Here is a 22,600-nt window from a genome sequence, read left to right as displayed (position 1 = left end):
CTTTGAGGGTTTTTTTTTTTTTTCCTTTTTTTTTTGAATATAAATTACCCTCTGTGCATGATATTAACTGGTTCCCAGGAGCTTGGGTTTTAGTTTGTAGATAATCAGGAGCCCATTAGTTCTATGCACAGGAGTGACCACTTTGCGTTGGCTCTTTGGATGCCGGCCATTTGCCATGTTATGAAAGAGGCAGCTTAGAAAAGCAAAATACCGGAAGTGGAAGAGAACAGGGCTGAGGACAGGGTATTGAAGGGCAGCCTTAAGGAAAGGGGCAGTCAAAAGTTAGTCACCATTATTGGAGAGCAGGGACTGTCAGAGAAGAGAAATCCTCTGGTTCATACTGGATCCCAAACTTGATGCCACAGAGACGAGGTGAAAAAAACTTCTTGAAGTTGTATATTTCATAGTTGTGTTTCTGCTGAAGATTATCCACTAGATTTTGCATATTGGAATATGTAATATTACCTTAAAATATAGAGAGTGAAAATATATGTCGTTAAAAAATATAGATAGTTCAAAATACATGTAAGTATATATATTGTTAAGAAACAAAATTGAACTGAGTAAATTTGAAGATCTAATTGGCTTTACTACGAAATTCATGAATCAGATGGTATCCCATCTAACAAGTTGAGGGGGGTTCTGAGGAGTTTCTGTAGCAAGGAGGGTGGGGCAAGAAGTTAGTAGCAAAAGAAAAGAAAGGATTGTTCCGGAAAGGCTACTTTCCCTGAGGGAGACGGCAGGAGGTCTTATCATATGGATGATTTCATCTTCCTTTGGAGATACAGAGACTCCCCCCCCCACCCCACCCCTTCCCCATGACAGAGTACCTTATTTGTGCTAGAAATTTCAAGAGTGATTGTTTTAAAATTCCACTCTTCCAGGGATTAAAATTGCAATTAAGTCTTGGTTTGCTCTCTTGGGGGCAATTGGATCTACCTTGGGCTTGTGGTTTTCTTTTTCACTCTCTTTCTCAGTATATTTAGAGTACATGGCAAAACAAAGAACACATTTAATAACTATTTATACCTGGTAACATAGCACTTTGTTTTCTCACACCTGCAACCCTCAGGCCAAAGATTTTCTTGACCTGGATTCTCCAGGATAGAGCCGCAGGCATTGGCCATTCTGAAGTCTTCCTGGGTTGAGCCATGCCAGAAGTCTTAGGACTTGAAGACACTCCACTCCCTAGCCTATCACTTTGTCTTTTTTATTCATCTGTTTTAGTGAGGTAGATGCTATCTAAAATGTTCTTAGCAATTTTGTGAAAGATAGCTTATAAGGTAAAGTTTTCATTTTAGTTATAGATAATAAAGGACAAATGGTCTCATTTATTTTAAGAAAGAATAGTTGACTTGAATTCAGAGCAAGTCAGATTCTGCTGCTCAGCTGACTTGTCTATGGGAAGAGGTAAAAAAAAAAAATGTCCTCTTCAAAGGAAACAATTTTTGTGGTTACACATCTGGATGTTTGGGTACACATTGACCAATTCCTTCTGAAACGTGAAAACTTATTTAAGTTCCTACCATGATGTTAATTCATAGGAAGTTGACATCTTTAAAAAGCTATGGGGGGAGAAACTGCTTATAAAACCACATAATACTATCCTATGGGAACACACTATATAACATCGTGGTTTAAGTGCTAATGACAGGGAATAAATCGTTTAGATTTAATGCTAAGGTGTGGGTTTGGGTGTGATTATTGGATAAAGAAATACATACTTTCCTCATCCATAATTAGTTACAATTCCTTAAATTATTTAAAATCAAATTGTTTAGGGCGCCTGGGTGGCTCAGTGGGTTAAGCCGCTGCCTTCGGCTCAGGTCATGATCTCAGGATCCTGGGATCGAGTCCCACATCGGGCTCTCTGCTCAGCAGGGAGCCTGCTTCCTCCTCTCTCTCTGCTTGCCTCTCTGCCTACTTGTGATCTCTCTCTCTCTGTCAAATAAATAAATAAATAAATAAAATCTTAAAAAAAAAAAATCAAATTGTTTAAAATTGGTTAAAATCAACACAAACAAACCAACTGATGCTCCATTCGACTACCCTTTTGTGTTAATTGTGAAATTTCTAGCTGAGGACTTGTAGAGGAAACCAAACGAGGAATGGTAGAATTACTGAGCTGCCTATGATGGTTTCACTATATATATTTGATTTTTCATTTTTCACTGATCCATCTCTCTGTCCATGGTGGCTGGGATGAAACCTTAAAGATTTGTTCATGAATAAGCCATCCTGGTGATGGGGAAGGATATGCAACCATCTGTCCATTCATCTAAAACGTACTGATGTTCAGATGGAGATAGAGATGAAGAAGATGAGCTCTCTGCCTTTACAAAGCCCCTGACAAGTAACAGTCAGGAAATGATGTGCTCTGTGCTAATAATAGAACCATGTAGTGGGCTCAAGGGAATAGAAGGGGAAGCAATATATAGCTAAGGATGAAATAAAGAGGGCCTGGGTCAGGGGAGTAGCTGTGATGGAGAGGAAAATCACAGAAGTTAAGTGTTGGTTTTGAGTCCTGGTATCCTGGCAGCACTTCTTGGTAGCATACCAGTTGGGCCGAATCTTGGTTTCTCTATTGGTAAAATGGGATAAATGGTTGTTATGTGGATTAAGTGAGATAATTTCTGAAAAGTTCTTAGTATCCAATGCTTCAAATGCAGGAATTCTCTCTATATATTGGCTGTAGTACTAGTAGGAGTTCTCCAGACAAGCAGAACCAGTGGCACATAGCTATGTATTGTCTTATTTAATATAAGGTATTGGCTCACTCCTTTATGGAGGCTGAGAAGTCCCATGGTCTAATGTCTATAAGCTGGAGACCCAGGAGAGCTGGTGGTATCATTCCAGTCTGGATCTGGAGGCCTGAGAACCAGGAGAACCCATTGTGTAAATTCTGATTTGAGTACAGGAGAAGACCTATGTCCTAGTCAGAGAGAGCACTTTCTCTCTTACCCCATCTTTTGTTCTGTTCAGGTCTCCAATAGATTGGAGGTGCTCCATCCACATTGGGGAGAATAATTTACTTTGCTCAGCCTACATATTCAGATGTCAATCTGATCCAGAAATACCTCTACAGACAAATCTAGCCTAATGTTAAACCAAATATCTGGGCTTCCTATGGCCAAGTCCGGTTGGTATATAAAATTAACCATCATAGCTTTATATTTATAATCAGGGCTGGAACTTGGGTGAGAAGTCACATAATGTAGTTGAACTTTTAAAAATTCTTTTATTTAAATCCCATCACTGCCTTGTACTGCCTGCAAGATATTGGTCAAGCGGCTTCATATCTCTGAGCCTCAGTTCCATTCTCTGTGGAGTTGGGATTTTAGTAGCGATTGCATGGGGTTCTTCTCAATAAAATGGATCAAAGCATGAGAAGAACATGGCCACGCATCAAAACTCAATAAATGTTTGCTACCATTCTTGGGGGGCTTAGGGAGAAGGAGATGTTAGTAGGACATCCTTAAATTTTAAAGTGAGTACTAATTGGATAGTCATGATATGCAGAGAATATGGAGGAAGAACAGGCTTGTTTAAAGAAAGAGAGGTGAGTTTTATTTTAATCATTGATGAGTATATCTACTGTCTCTGTTAGGTCGTTGGATATAAGGATCTGGTTCTCAGAAGCCATTCAGGTCCAGGCATTTAGCTTTGTGTATTGACAGCAAATAAATTGTATCTGATTCCATGGTTATGGATTGGGTTTTCCAGGGAGGGGGGAAAAGATGCGAGTTTACGACCCTTGAGGGGAACGATGGAGAAAAAGAAGGCCATGATTGAAACCGGGCTGAAACAATGGTGTTAGGAGGAAGCCAGGGAAGAGGGTTATGCATGAGCATAGCAAGAGGTGAGACCTGGTTTCACAAAGGCATACAGAAACCACATGTCGCAAAGTAGAAAAAGAAAATGGTGCTTCCTGGATTTGGCCACATGGAAGGCACCCAGTAATTGTCACCTTAGCAATTTCTGTGGAGCAGTGTGGACAGGAGGCAGAGTGCACGGGACTGAGATGAGAATGTGGCAAGGGAAGTCAGGATGTAGGCAGTATGGGTCAGGCTCAAACATGACACCCAACAGTCCATACCATTGAGGCATTTAGGTGGCTTGGATGGATTGGACATTCAAGGAGGTGTGTGAGGATTTGTGGTGCAGGGGGCAGTGATATCAAGGGAATTGAACTTAGCATTTACAAGAGCATCTGGCGTATTGCAAGCACTGGGTAGGTGTTAGCTGCTTTTAGCTGCCAGTGTGCACTTAGACACACGCACTCTGCTGCCTCCTAGGTCCACTCTGAGCCACTCCAGGAAACGGCTGGCTGCACAGCTTGACAACGAATGGGCAAAACGAGGAACTGGCCAAGTGATTCATCTACATACATCAAATCAGAGCAATGTGCTTGAGGGTTGACTGGCAATAACACCACCCTCCCTCTCTCCACCTCCTCCTGAAAGTTACATTTGTCCTTTCTTTAAAGTAGCCGCCTCTACCATTACACTCCTAAAAGAACTGTTGGTGCTATTTTTTTTTTTTTTTAAAGTAGACTCCACAAGTAGGCTTGACCTGAGGGCCCTGAAATGAAGAGTCTCACGTTCTACCTGCTGAGCAGGCCAGGTGCTCCTGCTGTTATTTTTAAATAAGCGTTAACCTGTGTAAAATGTTAGGATACATCTTGAAAGACGGCCCTTTTCCTTCTGTCTCAGTCCTCTCATTTTAGAGATCTCGCTATTTTATCTATTTTTAATTTAATTTTAGTTATCTATTTGAGAGAGAGACAAAGAGCATGAGCTGGGGGAGTGGCAGAGGGAGAGAGACAAGCAGACTCCCTGCTGAGTGAGGAGCCCGATATGGGGCTCCATCCCAGGACCCTGAGCTCATGGCCTGAGCTGAAGTCAGACGCTTAACTGACTAAGCCACCAGGCACTGCACATCTTACTATCTTAGACAAGCGCACATAGACCTATTGTTTGCTTGTAACTCATATAGTATTTATCATATATATATCATTTATCATACATCATTGAACATGATCATATTATAAATCTGCTAAGGAACAGATAGTCTCAGACATAGTTCATGCAAGCATGAATTGCTCTAACCAGTCCTTTCCAGAAAAATAATGGGTGTATTCTTTGACCTAGGCAATCCCATTTTGGGAAATATATCCTACAGATAAAAATAGCCACTAAAATGCAAAACTGTAGTCAGTGATATTTCCTGTATTATTATTTGTAGTGGCAATAGACTGGAAACAGCCTGAATATTTTATCAATAGGGAGAAAGTTGACTAATTTATAGTACTCCATAATATAAAGACATAAGAGATGTTCATGATATATTATTAAGAATAAAAGCAAGTAGGGAATCCATATGCATGAGATGATCCCATATTGGAAACATAAATCAAACATTTTATTTATATGTGTTTATATCTTTGTGCGAACATATGAATTTATTTTGAATATGATTTTTCAGATCATGGAGAAAAGGATGGAAGGATTCACACCAAACTCTTAACATTGGTTATTTCACACTGGAATAGAAACAAGGTAGAGTGAATTTGTTAATGGTTTCCTTCTATCCCTCCATATATTTGGACTTGATTATCAGAACAAGCTTGCATTACTTTTTCAATTAAAAAATAAACCCTGTAAATGAAAGGAAGAATAAAGCTTTTACTACTGTCTCATGAAATTATAAACCATTTATTTGGGAACAAGCATCATAGACACAAGGAGGGATGAAATGGAAATTAGCAAGGCTTGGATGAATAATCTTAAACTTGGAGTTAAAGAATCCTGGCCATGATTTGTCTTTACAATGTGATTTGAGAAAGTACAGGAACGCCTGGCTGGCTGAGTTGATCATGGGACTCTTGATCTTCGGGTTGTGAGTTTAAGCCCCGCATTGGGTAATAGAGCTTGCTTAAAAGTAAAAGAAAATAAATAAAAATGGCACCTGGCTGGCTTGGTCAGAAGAGGATGAGGCTCTTAATGTAAGGGTCATGGGTTTGAGGGCCACTTGAGGGTGAAGCCTACTAAAAAGAGAAAGAAAAAGAAAAAGAAAAAGAAAAAATAATTGAAAGAAAAGAAATCAGTATTGCTACCTGTCTTTAAATGTAGTTACTCCTAGAAGGTCTTCTGGATTCTCATCTATGCTTTTGAATTGATTACTATGTGAGGTAACGTATTGGGATGTTCACACATTGGCAGAGATTGGTTTATTGACTTTATTTAACCAACATTTATTTAGTGAAATGATAACAAATATTAATATTAACAAGAGATTTCTATTAATAAATTATTAATGTTATGAATTATTAATTAATATTAATAGTGACATTAAGAGTTAATTTCATTAACCATCTGAAAGAGCAGAATATGAAGGAGTGGTATTCAACTTAGTGTTGATCAGGTAGTAGTCATGGAAAATGGAAAAGAGGTCTTAGAAAGATTCCAGGACTATGGAGGGCCTGGGTGGCTCAGTGGGTTAAGCCTCTGCCTTTGGCTCAGGTCATGATCTCAGGGTCCTGGGATCCAGCCCCGCATCAGGCCCTGTACTCAGTGGGGAGCCTGCTTCCCCCTCCCTATCTGCCTGCCTCTCTGCTTACTTGTGATCTCTCTCTCTCTCTCTCTCTCTGTGTGTGTCAAATAAATAAATAAATAAATTCTTAAAAAAAAAGATCCCAGGACTATGGCAATGCCCCATTCTGGTGGAATTCTTTTGTAGGGAGTGAGTTGAAGGATGTATTGGAAGGGGAAAGTGCTCTTGGAATGAAGGAAAAAGGACAGAAGAAAGCATAGGAATAAAAGATCGAGTTCCTCAAAACCTTGAGAGAAATCATCTAGCTTAAGGGAGGAGAGCTGCTGGAGAGAGGAGGAGAGAGGGCAGTGGAGGTGAGAAAGAAAGACGTTGGCACAGGGTGTGCTTAGGCAACCAACGGGTGGGTGATGGGTGATCAGGGAAGAAGACGAAAGCTAGGAGGTGAGGGAAAGGTAGCAGGGACATGGGAAGTCATCCAAAACAAATATGCCTAATTTGAAGTTGGCCTAGCATTTGGCCTGGCTTGTATTTAGTCTCATCCACCAGCCAAGTGAATTCCTACGGGTAATTTATAAAGTGAGAAAGTGTGAATTAACATATTCATTAACATAATCATCTTTCATAACCAAGATGTCTTAAGCATCCAAAAGGTTTAATGTATCCAGTCTGTGCATAATAGCTTCAAATGATATATTTGGACAGAGCCCTCTGAGATGTTTCATTCTCCTTTGCCAAAAGCAAAGTTTCTGAAGTGAGGGAAAAGAAATCCTGATCAACAGAAAAATCATGGTAAAGATATAAAGGGCACAAGAAATTGGTGTTGTAACAAGAATAGACCAACAGGAAGACAAGAAAACCCAATTTGGATATGAGATGGCGCGAAGTATCTTTGATATCTTACGTGACTCATTTAAATTCTTTAGGTCTTTGTTATATCAATAAGATGAGGGAATCTATGATTTCTCTGGTCTTGCATGATACCCAGTTCTCTTTGGCAAGGGGTGTTTTTGAAACTGATGAACATGGTCAGAATTGGAGGGAGTTACCTGTAATGAAGACACACTTTAAGATCATAGAAGATCAGTAGTGTGAGTTAGTTTGGAGTCTCACTGACTTGGGTTCAAATTCCATCTTTACATATATTAGCAGATGATGTTGAGAACGTTTCTTTTTTCTTTTTTTTTTTTAAAGATTTTATTTATTCATTTGACAGACAGAGATCACAAGTAGGCAGAGAAGCAGGCAGAGAGAGAGAGAAGGAAGCAAGCTCGCCGCTGAGCAGAGAGCCCTATGCGGGGCTCGATCCCAGGACCCTAGGATCATGACCTGAGCTGAAGGCAGAGGCTTTAACCCACTGAGCCACCCAGGTGCCCCGAGAATGTTTCTTTATGCTTATTTTCCCATAAATAAAACTGAGAAGAGTAACAAGTATCTAGCTATTGGTGTGGTGAATGTAAACAAATAGTATGTGTTAAATGCTTAATGATACCCGACACCATGAAAGTGCTCGGAATGTGGTAGAAAATAAAATGAAACATTTCTGCTAATGTAAAAGCCAGATTTCTTTTTCTTTTTCCTGCCCTGCCCTTCCCTTCTCTTCCTCACCCTCCCCTCTCTCTTTCTTTCTCTCTTTTTCTTTTTAAGTTATGGCTTTTCCTTCCAGATTGGGGGAACAAGGATTGTGAATGTCTTGGCAATAAAAACACAAATAAAGATGGTAGTGATTTAGCCATACACAGTAAACATACCATTTCACAGCAGGAAGGAAGGAAGGATCAAGAGTTGAGTAAACAAAGGAGGAATATTATTCAGACAAGGAACTAACCAGTTCAATGGCTAAAAATACTTTGGGATTGTCAAAGAAATTGAGTTGTTCCTTGGGTCAGGAACCCTGTGATTTATGAAATATAGCACATTTCTCTTCATGACCATTCTGCTGTGACCTCATGGTTCCTCTACTTCCAGGACTACCCGGCTTTTCTAGCCTCATAGGGGCAATGACTGAGCCCTGTGGCTATATTTCTATGAGTATCTTGAGTGAGAAATAACCTAGATCATCATCACCATCACCACCACCTCAAGTTCAAAATCTGGTTGAGTGCTAACACCTGCACCTTCATAGCCCTCTGAAGGGTGATCATGGGCTGATACCAAGAGATAGTTCAATCCCTCTATCTGCAGTATTTACCTTAATTGGGGAAAAAGGTTTTGGAAAAGAGCAACAGTGTTTTTGCATACAAACTTTGGACATGGCAGTATGTGATCGACCAGTGTTTTGGCCAAATTAGACAAGCAACCAATACTTACACGTTCATTGACTTCTGTGTGTTGAAATAAGCCATGATCCCTGCCCATGATGAGCTTATAGTCCTACAGTGACACACTGGAAGAGTTGTTTAGAAGGAGTGACCGAATGATGATAGGTTAAGATAACCGGTTAACAGGTTAAGATTCATCTAGAAGTTCACCACCTAACAAGAGGGATAGAAGTGGAAGGGGAATGATTCTATGGTGGGAGAGTTAAAAGTATTGGGCAGAATGGAGGAAGGAGATATATAGAAGAAACCTACTAGAAGGTTTGCTGTATGTCCATGGGAAACAGGAAGAAAATGCCTGGGAAAGTTTGCAGATTTGATTGGAACATGGGGAGAAAATATTGGATATCAAGACAGAATCATTTTTTTTCTCCTAGTCAACCAACCGATTTTTATTTTAATTAGTAGATAGGCCATGCTTTTTTTTTTTTTTTTTTTTTAAATACCTAATTCTCCTGGTAGCATTTTTGGTTAAAATTAGTGAACAGGAGTGAAACTATGAAGGCATGGAACAAAAGTATCCAAAAGTTGTCTGGACTTAAAATGTATCTCAGAATAATTCTATTCAAAGTGGTTTTCATTGTCACATTCGTCTCTTATCATTAACTGTCTTAGACCAGCAGGTCTGGACTTTCACCTTGACCTTGTGTGCTCTCATAAGGATACATGCAGGATCCTAGACACAGAATGGAGGTGGCTCCATGTCAGATCCCCAGGCATGCCCCTCTGTGAGCATGTGGGTTCACATGAAGGAGCAGGGAGGAGAGGAAAGCCCTGCCTTTCGGTAAAAGGCATATTTGATCTTTCCCGACCGCAGCAGAGGACAAGGCAGGTTTCCTGGAAGAAGCTCAGAGGAGGGAAAAGGAAAATTAGAAGGCTTCATCTGAAAAGTTGGGGCTAAGCTTGAATTCCTAATTGCCACAGGTCTTTTCCAAGAAGCATGCCCATCTGTGGTGTACCAGCCGTCAGCTGGGTGGCTCCCGGATCGTGTCTCCTTAGACAACTCAGCTGACGACACCACCACCATCAGCTCCTTCCAGGAATGCTGTGCCCATCCTCTATGGTTTTCTGTTGAGTTGGTCTGGCCCTACTTAAGAGGAAAATAATTGGTATTCTTTACGCTTGTGTTGGGCAGTAATTTCCTTTTGAGCCACCCTTCACATCAGGACCAGCCCTCTGCAAAATTATGCAGTAGACAGTTTGTTTTGATGCATTTTTCCCCCTCTGGTACCTATCAGTCACCCTGTCCTACTCTCCTTGGCCCAAATTTTCAGGACTCTTGCATTTTCTTATGACTGTCAGAAATAACTACACCCTCATCCCTGTGATATCCGCACTCACCCAGCAAACCCTCCTTCCTTTTGGAATTGTCAATTCAATTTGAAAGTGACCAGTCTTTTGTCTCATTCTACCATGTGCCAGTCATGATGTCAAATGTCATGGTTGTCACAGTGAAGTGGACATGGTCCCTCTGCTTACGGAGGACACAGTTTCATGAGACATATAGGAAAAAATATCCAGCATTACAACAAAGATGTAAGGGCACGAGACAGCATAAAACATTGGAAGAAATTTCACAGTGGTGGAGCATTTCACTAAAGCCGTGCTGAGATTTGTTGTGCAAGGGCCACAAAGCAAGTGTTCTGTAAAGATGGAATTGAGAGCTAGCTTGATCCTGCAGGTGGTGGGAGACTCACAGGCTAGTTATGCAAGAAGGTGACAAGATCTACAGATTAGAAATGTCTCTAAAGAGGGTCAGTGAATAGGATCCTATCTTAGAGCAGAAATCCCGATGAGATGGGGTGACCTTGATTGAGATAGAAGCAATGTAGATACAAAGGAAGGGGGCAGATTTGAGAGATATGTAGGAAGTAAAAATTACACAGTTGGTGACCACTTATGCCATTGTTTGGGGGAGATAAAGAATTTTTTAGGATTCTGATCAAGGCTAGAGCATGATGGTATCTTCCCAGAGGTGTGGGATACACAAAGTGGAATTGTTTGAAGACTCTTGTTTTGATGGTGGTGGGTGTAAGTGAGGCGTACCCCAACCTCAGCAATCTATTAATCAGTTTGTTACTTTCTTACCAAAATGGCATCAGATTGGTTTCATTAAGTTAAAATACATATCTCTTTTGTTACGCCCTTAAAAAATTATGATAATGCTGGCAGTTTCAGAGACCATAATAAATCAACTGAAGGAATGTCTTTCTTTTGTTTGGATGATGGGGTGGAACAGGTTATGGGGCTGCTTAGAATCACTTTGTGTGATCTGGACCATGGGTCATTATATTTACATGTGTGCCTGCCCTCGCTGCACACTTAATTTTTTTCTGACTTTTAAATAAGTTCTTGATTTCTGTCCGTGTTAGCTTTTAGTTCATTCTTTTGTCGTTCTCCATTCCCCCATTGCCCAAACCCTCTCTCTTTGTACAAATTGCGCTGGTGTCAACACAGAGACCTCCCAGTTCTTTTCTTTGTAATCTAAGAGGGACGGAATGGAGGCTTCTTTCCCATGGACTTAGAATTCAGAGAATCTCTATTGCTATCACAGAAGACATTGGGAGAGATGTGCTTACTGAACCAAGTAAGCATTCTCAAATCCTTGCTATTTCCCAGACACATAAGCTCAAGAGTATTGATAGAGCTTGGGGAAGCCAGATACTTGGGACATGAGAAAAATATTTTGATGTTGGAAAGCTCCATGTCCCTGGCTCCTTTGTTTCTATCAGTGCAGCTCCTAGAGGTTCATTCTCTTTCTCCTGTGTTTCTTGATCTATGGGTATTAAGTGAAAGCCTTAGATTTCCCACTCCCCCCATCCCACAGAGTTTTGTTCGGATGTGAAGGAAGAGAGAGAGAGCAACAGACTCTTTTCAGGAGTCAAAGAAAGAGTAGCAATAATGTAAATAGAAAAAGTGTTTAATAAATAGCCTGGAAACAGAAATCTTACAGTTTTTGTAGGCTAAACCCAATAGACAAATACTTTCACCATTCACATGATTAGGCATCTAGCTACCTAGTGCCCTTCATCATGTGGTGGGAAAGAACAGATCCACTTGTTATGCAATGTGGACCTAGGAAGTGGTTTTAGATTGGTTTTGGCTTCTTTGAGATGGTTTTGGACAAGATTTTGTTATGAAAGCTAAGCACAAGTTATGATTGCATGCTACAAGAATGCCCCATATTCATTGGTAGTTCAGTCTCTTAAACCCACATTGAAATCCTGTAGGGCTATTGATGTCAGAGGCAATTTAGGAAGAAAAGCGTAAGCGTTAGCTACTGAAAAATATGGAAAATGGCTTTGGGTCTTGATTCTGTATATGAGCAGTGCAATTGCAATGATCATGGACGAGGCTCAGGTTCACTAGGCAGAGACACAGATCTTGGATGACTTTATTCAGGTGGTATGCTAGGACCCTGGCAAATTAAATGGCATAATAGGGATTAAGCATAGGAGAGAGAGGTCAGGTTGCAAGACACTCCAGTGGAGTTACAGGTACAAAAGAGAGGTCACATTTGTTAGCTCCCATTTTCTATCCTATATTGAAAAACAGTAAGTCACTTAACGGCTATATAGAAATATAAAATTCAGTACCCAATAAAAGCTGGAAACTGAGTGGGAGAAAGAGGAGGACATATTCATTTGAAGGAGAATTTTATAGAAATCCTCTGTTCTTCTTAAATTCTACCAGAATTACCACAGCAATAAAATAATAAGACTGTGATTTTCTTGAGAGCAAAGACCATATATTTTCAACTTTATATCCTCAGCAACCCAAATAGTTGCTGGTGCTCAATAAATGTGTGTTTGCTGAAGGAATATGTAATCAAATGGTTCCATTGATATACAGAGTCCATATATCACATTATAATATTTACATTATGATGTTAACTTTGTTTACCTCTTATCTATTACCAGAAGTTAACAAAGTTTTCCTATAACAAAACTTATAAACTTCTTAGGCTAAAAGATAAAATTGAGACTATTATGTAGGTGCTTATGTAACATGAGGGAAAACAAATGTCCACTGTATTTCACTGATGAAATTAAAAAATATAGTGATCATTGAGTATATTTTTTTGTAGTAGAATGAGAAAAATGGAATTCTTTAGGAGGAGATAATGTTTCATTTAATTGGGTTTGATGTCCCCATCATCAAAATATTTTGCAAATGTTCATCTATTAATAATAGTATGCAATGAGATTTTAATTATTTCATTTAGAGTTTGAGTTTTGTATTATTTTTGCATATTACTAAATAAAAGTTTTCTTTTGATTTTTTTTTCCTACCATTTACATATATAATAGGTGTTCTTAGTTCTCAGACCATACAAAACACAGGTGGTGGACTGGATTTGGCCCATGAGCTGTGCTTTGCTGACTCCTGATCTATACTGACTGGTTTTGAAAAGTGTTTAGTTTATTTATTTATCCCCTGTCATGGAAAATTGAATTTGAAAATGTGTCTCTAATTACATTATTTGCAATATCTCACAAACCAAAAAGTCTCTAAATTTGAGAGTTTTCCTCTATTTTTTAAAAACTACTGTCACATGGGTATTGGTCTAAGAGCCACCCCACTCCCTCTGCTCACACACACCCCACAATAAAATTTACTTCAGTATCCCCTTATCAGGTTAAGATAAACTTACTCTTAAACTGAGTATGATTCTTAGCAAGGCACAAATAGAGGACAAGGACTTCAAAAGAACTTCCTCTCCCTGTGATAAAAATACAATTACAAGGACAGAACCCTAAGGAACTGCCAAGCCCACTGGATGCCCAAATTTGAAGTTGTTTTTTCATGTTGTACTTTTGGTCGGAAATGCTTGACATGCTTCTGTGTCTCCTAAGCTTTGCTCCCCCCTGTCACTTCTAGCCTGTCTCTCCTCTTTTCCTCTTTCAAAACCCCAGATTCTTTCAGTGCATGTCATTGACTTCATTATCCATGACCCTTCCTTGTGGCTGTCATAGCCACCACCAGATTGTGTCCTCACTTCCTGGCCTTATCTATTCCTCTGTAAATCACCACATAGAACAGGGTAAAGGGCAGAGAATCGGGAATCAGACTGGCTTGGTTCAAACCCTGGCTCTCTCACTTACTCGCTGTTCTCTGTCTCTTAAACTATGAAATGGGTATAAAAATAGTACCACCCTTTTAGGGCATTGTGAGGATTCAATGAGTTTTTTTTTTTTTTTTTTTTTTTTTTTAAGAGGTTCTTAGAATAGTGCCTGTCATATAGTAACACTTAATATCTTCAGAGCCTTCACTCTCTGAAAAATAAAGTGATAAATATGTAAGACAAATACAGGTAGTACTAACTGCAAATACCTACTGGATGCTTACTAGGTGCTAGGAACCATGGAAAGTACTTTGTATATGCGAACTCACTTAGGGTTCACAATAGCTCTGTGAAGTGGCATATACTCTTGTCCTCTATTTTAAAATGAAGAAACAGGCATATGAATGTAAGGTAGCCTGCCCAAGGTCACCTGCCAATAATTGCAGGAGCCAAGATGAGGATGGTCCTTTCTATTTCCTCGTCTCCCAACTCCTTGAACTCTTCAGCTCCAGCTGTCTTGTTTTCCATTGCACCTGAGCCATCTTGTCATCGCTGATAGTAATACCACTCCCCAGATTTCAGTTCCAAACGTCCCCTTTTCTGACCATCTTCTGCTCACCTCCTACATTTTTACATTACTTCCTGTTATAGTCTCACAGCAGACATTCTCTGACCTCATTCAAACTTTGTACACATTTACCCTACTTCTTTCTCAGCCTAAAAAATTCAAGATGGAGTCCTGGGACACTCCCTCGAAAATACTCTTGACCACTTTGCTCCATTCTCCCCCTCCGCTATCCTACTTATCTGGCAACCCCAGCTAGACCAAATTATCCACTAACTCTATGCCAACACTGTAACAGTAAAACAGTGTTAACAATCTGAACTCTGCTACCTGCTCTATAATACACTTCCTCCCTCTCAGAGACCCTTAATTCTTATCTTCTCTCCCCATATTTCAAATATTCCTTCTGCATCTGCCTACTGTCTTGATACCAGTGACACTTCCTCTATCAAAAAACTAGATACCACTGGTTGTGAACTGCTTTATCTTTTAACAGTTCAATCATCCTTTCAGCAATTGTACTCAACGACTGAGTTACCCATCCTCTTCAAAGGTTGGGCTTATTTTTGTTGCTAAGACCAAACCTTCTGTTAATGTCTTAGATGCCTTTCCACTTCATTTTCTCAAGGAGTTGACCCCTGCACATTTCCTACGTCAACATTTTTCCCCTTTTAGGATCATGCATACTGACATACAAAATGCACGAAGTCATCCATCCTAAAATAAATCTGCAACCGAAAAACCTTTTTAAAATACAGTATGTGTTGACTGTTTTGACTTCTTCACCCCCCCCTTTCTCTCTGCGATTGCTTATTTATTTATTTGTTTGTTTAGTTTATAGACAGAGAGAAAGAACACGACAGAGAGCGCACAAGTCGAGGAGAGGCAGAGGAAGAGACAGAATCTTAAGCAGGCTCCACAAACGTGGGGCTTGATCTCATAACTCTGAGGTCATGCCCTGAGCTGAAATCAAGAGTCAAACACTTAACCGACGGAGCCCCCCAGGCTCCTCTGCATTTGCTTTAATGGACCCCCTCCACTGAAATTGTCTTTATAAAACTGTAGTACTGGAGACTGTTGATTAGATTTCCATCCCCCTTTTTTCTTGTACTCCACTTCCTTCCCTTCCTTTTTCCCCTTCTTTTTCTTCTTCTTAACTTCTTCTCTTTTCTTTTTCTTTTTTTTTTTTTTCCATCTTCTTCTTTGAGTTAAGTCTTTTATTACATTGGGGATTTTCCACATGTGATCAAGAAAGATAACCAGACCCCTTCCCAGTGCTTGGGATCAGAATTATAATTGATCTAAGTAAAAAATAATAAGTAATTCTATTTTTCTAGCCAATGACTGGTATCAACTTGGCATTAAGACTAATATAGGCCAGTAGATTTTGAGGAAAAGACTGGTGGGGGCATATCTGGGCAGTTCTGACTAAAAAGAAAAGGATAGACGAGAAACCTCCTTTCTTGGATATGGTTATGTCTGTAACGTTTTGAAGATGTACAGTCATCTTCTACCACATAGGAAGACATTGTCCATAATCTGAGCATGGCCAAAAAACAAGATAGAGAATATGTGGTTCTTGGTGGTGGTGTTGATCCTTTGAATTAAGGAACCCTAGAATAGCCCAAGGTCTAGGCATATTGATATGTGAAATAACTAGCCCCATATTATTTAAGATAATATCAGTTGGGGCTCTGTAGTTTTCAGCAGACATAATTCTGATCCAGATTTCCCTACCCTCATTTACTTGCATTTGGTAACATTTGCCATTGTTGACCTCTCCATCCTTCCTGAAATATATGCTTCTTTAAGCTTCTGTGACTCACAGTCCCTTTCTTTTTCTTCCACCTGACACACTATGCCATGAGTAACTTGCTGTCCACAATTCCACTGGGAATCTAAATTTTGATATGACACAGGGCACATCCTTATCTCTCATGGTCTCTTCAGATATAGTGTCTCCTTAGGGAATTCACCCATTCCAGAACAATCTATAAGCTAAGGACTCTCACTTTTAAATCTACAGCCCCAGTCTCCTTTCTGTTTGGCAGACTCATGTATGTCACTACCAACATGACATCTCCACTTGCATGTCTACTGGCCATACTATTTATAACATGACCAAAACGGAAGAGTCCTTCACTCCACCCACTACTACTTCAACTCTCCTATAAGGTTTTGCTGTCTCAGTAAATGTTCTTACCACATAACCTATTGTACAGGTAAAAAAAATCTAGGATTTAGGGATTTTTATTACTTTATTTTCTTTATCCTCTGCACACAGCCATGCAGGTGTTTCTCCAGGGTGTGTCCTGAGTCCAACTACTACTCACCAATCTTACTGCTAAAACTTGAGCTCAAGCCTCCATCATTGTTGGCTCTACAGTGGCCTCCAGTCTCTCTGATCTCTTGCCTTCACACAGTGATGTGCCCTTCTCTCAAACAGTTCCATCTACAGAGTCATCATCTAAAACACAAGGTAGATTAAGTCACTTCTCTCTGGAAACCATCCAGTGACTTCCCATTAAAAATGTCAAGCTCCTGGCTTTGGCGTAGGAAGCCCTACAGGATCTGGGTCTTCCTCACCTCTCCTTTTTTATTTTCCTTTCTTCTCTATGAGCAAGTTAAGCTTGTTCCCTTCTCAGGATCTTTGCATGATTTTCCTTTTCTTTGGAACAATCTTACCCATGTCTTTTTCCCACCCCTAACCTCCCACTCCACCCAGATTTCTTCACATCTGCCTTTGTCTTATAGTGCAGTACTAAATACATGCATCTCCTAATAGAAATTTTCTCTGACAACACTAGATAGCCCAGCATCCACATTTGCTCACTGTCATCTCCCTATTTTGAATTCTTCATACTGAATATTAATAACATAAGTTTTCTGTTTGTTTTATATAAAATTGTGATCTACTTTCCCGATGATAATGTAAGCTCTTCAGGTGGAGGACCCTGTCTTATTTAACTGTATCTCTGGTGTCACTTTATATCTGGAGTCTCTATATCAGATTAAAGACCTCACACTCAGCTGCCAGGGGTCTAGCTCTGCCGAGACCATAAGTGTCCATTGCCTCCAGGGATCACTCATCTAGTTGAGATCATAGCAAATACAGGTATTAATGTACTTTACCATTTTTATTTGGGAGAATCTTTATACATCCTCTTCTACCTTTGTCTCTTTGGAAGTAGATGTTCAGAAAAGCACAAAACTTTGAAGCTCTTTGGATATAGGCTTAGATATCAATCATGGTGTTACGTAAAATCTCCACTCCTCTTAGTCTCAATTTCCTTTATATAAAATGGTGGTAATTTTACTTACTTTTTAGAGTTTTATTTGCTATGATATAGCAGCGGATTTCATTGCATGAAGATAGTGGTCAAGCAAAATCATTGCAATTATTCTTTATGGAATTTGTTGTATCTCTGGTTTTCTTAAGAAGGTAGATGCCAGAGGAATTGGACTTTGATCCAATCTGTGGACTTCAAGGTCCAGTGGCATTAGCTAGACCTGTGAGATGCTGTGTTTGACCCTTTTAGCAACACCTTTCTCTGAGCCACTTTTTCTTCTTAGGTTTGGGAGCAGATTTAGTGAATTTAGAGAGTGAATTTAGAGATGGCTGAGTATAGTCCCATTAATGTGTTTATTAGGCCGCATTGGGCAAGACAGTTAAATTTTAATTTATTCTCATCACTCAGCTTTTATTTTCCTCAACTGCACAGTGGGAATAATACTTGTGGGCCCTGTATCATGGGTTTTTTTTTTTTTTTTAACATCTCTGAGTTTGTCTTTTGAGAGTCACCACCAGTTCTCCTGGATCTTCCAATTCTGCCCCCATTTCTTGTCATCCATATGGTGTCTTCAGGAATAGAGTTCATTCGCCCAGCTGGGGAGGCAGGACCAACAGAACATTTTTTTGCCAGGAGTTTTCGAATTGATAAGTGCAAAGAGAGTTAGTAGCTCTGCAGGGCCAGACATTTTAAGATCTAAATCTTTGGAGCTGTTGGTAGCACAGTTTCCTGCCAAAGGGAGAAAAATTGTCCGCAGTGAGAGGAAATCAAAGGCATGTGCAGCGAAGACCGGGGAGAAGGGATACCAAAAGAAAAAGATTCAGTAGGCTTGGAGTTGCTGGTTCTAAATGTTCCTAAAGCCTTGCTACATCTATGACCTCATTCAGTCCGCTTGTTTTGGGATTTTTTTTAGTCATATTTTATCCTTTTTTGCCTAAGTGAGTTGAAATCCTGTTTCTGACACTTGCAAACAGGGGATCCAGAAACCAGTCCAGCCTTGTGGCCTTTTGTAAGTTGTGAACCCTCCTTCTCTGACTCTTACTTTTCTTCACTAAAAGGACACAATGCTTAATGTTTACACACCTATATGGTGTCTGATACATGCTTGGTGATTCCTAGTAAGTAGCTATTCTTATCATTAAGAATGTAGTCCTATAAATGATAGACTGTCTTTGGCCCACTCACCCTCTGTCCCATTGTGACTTGCGAACAGACCTTCTGAGGAAAAAAAGACTGAATGGTGTGCAGAAGTGCCATGAAGCAGGAAGTATTTCTGACAGAGACTTCTGGAAAGCTCTCATCATAGTGAGACTAAGGGATTAATGAAATTTGGAACTGATGTGTAATGAGAAGAGAGATTAGCAAGGCTGACATGATCAGAAAGAATCTCTTTAGGAGTTCTAACTAGTCAGTCTCCAGGGAACCAATTTAAATAATCTTGGTCACATTTCAAATAAAACTTTTGATTGCTACCTCCTTTTTCCTTACTTAGCATATGCTATTAGCAGAAGTGATAGGAGATAGAACATGAGGGAAATGATAGAAAATAGAGTAAGAGTCATAAAGCAGGTGTTCTAGAGGTGAAGAATATAAACATAGAGCTATTCCTTTTCCCCCTTAAGTAAAAGAGGAAGAAAGCAAGCTAAGGTCAAAGATTAGTTTCAATGTAACATAGATAATCAATTTATGATTTTTTAAATTAATACACTTTATTTTTTTACAGTGGTTTTACGTCCACAGCAAAATTGAGCAGAAAGTACAGAGTTGCCATAACTCCCCCCATTATTAACATCCAGAGTGGTATATTTGTTATAGTGTTTTCCTTCACTTAATATTATGCATTTCAGTTTTCTCAGTTTCTTTGCTTGGCTTGGTAGATCATTCGTTTTAGCAGTAAATCATATTCCACTGTCTGAATATACCACAGTTTATCTCCTATTAAATGAAATCTTGTGTTCAACATTTCCCACATTTTAGCAATTATGAATAAAACTACTGTAATCATCTATGTGTAGGTTTGTGCGGACATACATTTTTGATTCACTTGGGTAAATACCAAGAAGCATGATTATTGGATCATATGGTAAGAGGATGTTTAGTTGTTGTTTGAGTTTTATTTATTTACTAGAGAAAGAAAGCAGAGGGAGAATGAGATAAGCAGATGCCCTGCGGGGTTGAGAGCCTGATGCAGGGCTCGATCCCAGGACCCTGAGATCATGACCCAAGCTGAAATCAAGAGTTGGACTTTCAACTGACTGAGCCACCCAGACCTCTGGGGATGTTTAGTTTTGTAAGAAATTGGCCAAGTGTCCCCCAAGGTGATTGTACCACTTTCTGCTCCTACCAGCAATGAATGAGAGTTCCTGTTGCTCCTCAGCTCTACCAGCATTTGGTGTTTTTAGTGATTTTGGCCATTCTAATAAGGATTTAGCAGTATCTCATCATAGTTGGTTTTTTTTAAGATTTTATTTATTTATTTGTCAGAGAGAGAGAAAGTACAAGCACAAGCCAGAGGAGTGGCAGGCAGAGGGAGAAGTAGGCTCGCCGCCAAGCAGGGAGCCTGATGCAGGACTCAATCCCAGGACTCTGGGATCATGACCTTGAGCCACAGGCAGTCGCTTAGCAGACTGATTCACTTAAATTAAAACTATGTTGAGGGACACCTAGTGTCCCTCAACATAGTTTTAATTTGCCCCTCTCTGATGACATATAATGTGGAACATCTTTTCATATGCCTATTTGTCATCTTCTTTGGTTAGGTGTCTGTTCAGATCTTTGGCCCATTAAAAACAAATCTCTGAGTTATTAGTTTCTGAAGTAGAATTTAGTGATTCATCAGTTGCATATAACACCCAGTGCTCATTACATCAAGTGCCCTCCTTAATGCCCATCACCCAATTACCCCATCCCCCCACACACCTCCCCTTTGACAACCTTTAGTTTGTTTTGAGAATTCAGTGTCTCTTATGATTTGCCTCCTTCTATATTTTCATCTTATTTTATTTTTCCTTTCCTTCCTCTATGTTCATCTGTTTTGTTTCTTAAATTCCACATGAGTGAAATCATACTGTATTTGACTGACTTATTTCACTTAGCATACTACCCTCTAGTTCCACCTACTTCATTACAAATGGCAAGATTTCATTCTTTTGATGGCCAAGTAATATTCCACTATATATCTCCTATTCCACTATATATCTCCACTATATATATATATATATATATATATATATATTCCACTATATATATAGTGGAATGTGTGTATGTGTATATATATATACACACACACACATACATATATATATCACATCACATCTTCTTTATCCATTCACCTGTTGTTGGACATCTTGGCTCTTTCCATATTTTGGCTATTGCAGGTATTGCTGCTATATACATTGGGATGTTCCTTTGAATCACTATGTTTGTACCCTTTAAATAAATACCTAGTAGTGCAATTCATGGGTCATATGGTAGCTCTATTTTTGATTTTTTGAGAAACCTCCATACTGTTTTCCAGAGTTAGCCCATTTTTTAATCAGTGTTTGTTTTCTTATTGTTGGGTTTTCAGAGTTCTTTGTATATTTTGGGTAACAGTACTTTATCAGATATATCCTATACAATATTTTCTTCTAGTCTGGGGCTTGTCTTCCCATTTTCTTGAAATTGTCTTTATAATCTGCTTTTGAAATTGAAAACAGAACTCTTTCTTTTGATGGGCTTGCACTGATATGCCTCACGTTTAAGAACATCACAAGGCCACGTATAAACTTCATCACTTGTCCATCATACACCTCTGATTCTATGGACAGTAGTTGTCTATGGGCCAACTCATGCCTTCCAGACAGTCACCTCAACTATTACTGCCTCTTTCATTCAACATATTTGCCACAATTAGAGTAAGCAGAGATAGATGAAATGCAATACAGCCTTAAGAGATGTCAAACAGGAATAAGTTAAGCACTTATTTTTTAAATCTTTATCAACATAGCACAAGTATGAAATGAATGGACTCTATCTCCTCTTGCTTCAACAAAGAGAAATGTAGTGTCCTTCTTTAAGCTGATAACCTTGTTGTATTCTTTAAGAGTGAATTTAAGAAGCAGTGTGAGTCCATTGTCATCTGACTTCCTAGGAAATAACTCAGCATAAAATTCTGCAAAACCACAAAAAAATCATTGTATTTGGTAGGTATTCAATTTTAAATGCCCTTAGGCAACAAGTCGATTTATTATGTCTTCTGTAGGGATTCAGTCACTCTGGGCCCACAAATGGCTCCATTCTCTTATTCAGGCATGTATTTTGCTCCTAATTCATTCTGATGGCTCCTGAGGATATCTAGTTGTTAAAATGAGATATTTGCTAGTTTACGTATTGATGTTCTTTTATAGATGAGGCCAAGAGCTGGTCTTACACACACACACACACACACACACACACACACACACTGCTATGAGACAAAAGTTAAGCACGACTAAATCTTTTATTTTATTGATTCTGAACTGTGGAGTTTCGACAAATACACATGCTTGAAAGCCTCAAACCTCTGTTCTGAAAAAAAAATATTACCTTTATCTTTAGACCTCCCTACTGCTCTCCACTATTATAGTTAAATTTTAATGCATTGCATATTTCCATTTTTGCCTCAGCTTCCAGGAAACAGAATACCATTCATTCTCAATAGGAATTGAGCATTTTACTTGACCCTAGCCTGACAAGCCTCAATTGCTTCTGTGTCTTTTGGATAATCTTTATTGTTATTTATTATATTCAGAAGTATGTTTCATTTTAAGCAATTTAAATGACTTTTGAAGAA

The 22,600-nt window shown here is 39.2% G+C and overlaps 1 long non-coding RNA gene across 6 annotated transcripts in view; it reads left to right on the top strand.

Annotated features, from left to right (window-relative positions):
* The window catches only part of LOC131826468 (uncharacterized), a 268,182-nt gene that overhangs the window by 115,173 nt on the left and 130,409 nt on the right, over positions 1-22,600 (top strand). For 5 of the 6 annotated variants that reach the window (XR_009351612.1, XR_009351610.1, XR_009351614.1 and 2 more), the window contains one exon: positions 5,485-5,558. The exons of the other annotated variant lie outside the window; for it this stretch is intronic. This is a non-coding gene — a long non-coding RNA (uncharacterized LOC131826468). The remainder of the gene's footprint in view (positions 1-5,484; positions 5,559-22,600) is intronic. 6 annotated transcript variants of the gene reach the window in all.

This window comes from Mustela lutreola, chromosome 3 (genome assembly GCF_030435805.1).
Source record: "Mustela lutreola isolate mMusLut2 chromosome 3, mMusLut2.pri, whole genome shotgun sequence".
NCBI classification, from domain to species: Eukaryota; Metazoa; Chordata; class Mammalia; order Carnivora; family Mustelidae; genus Mustela; species Mustela lutreola.
Note: the sequence above shows the minus strand (reverse complement) of the source record. Positions and strands in the feature narration are given on the sequence as shown.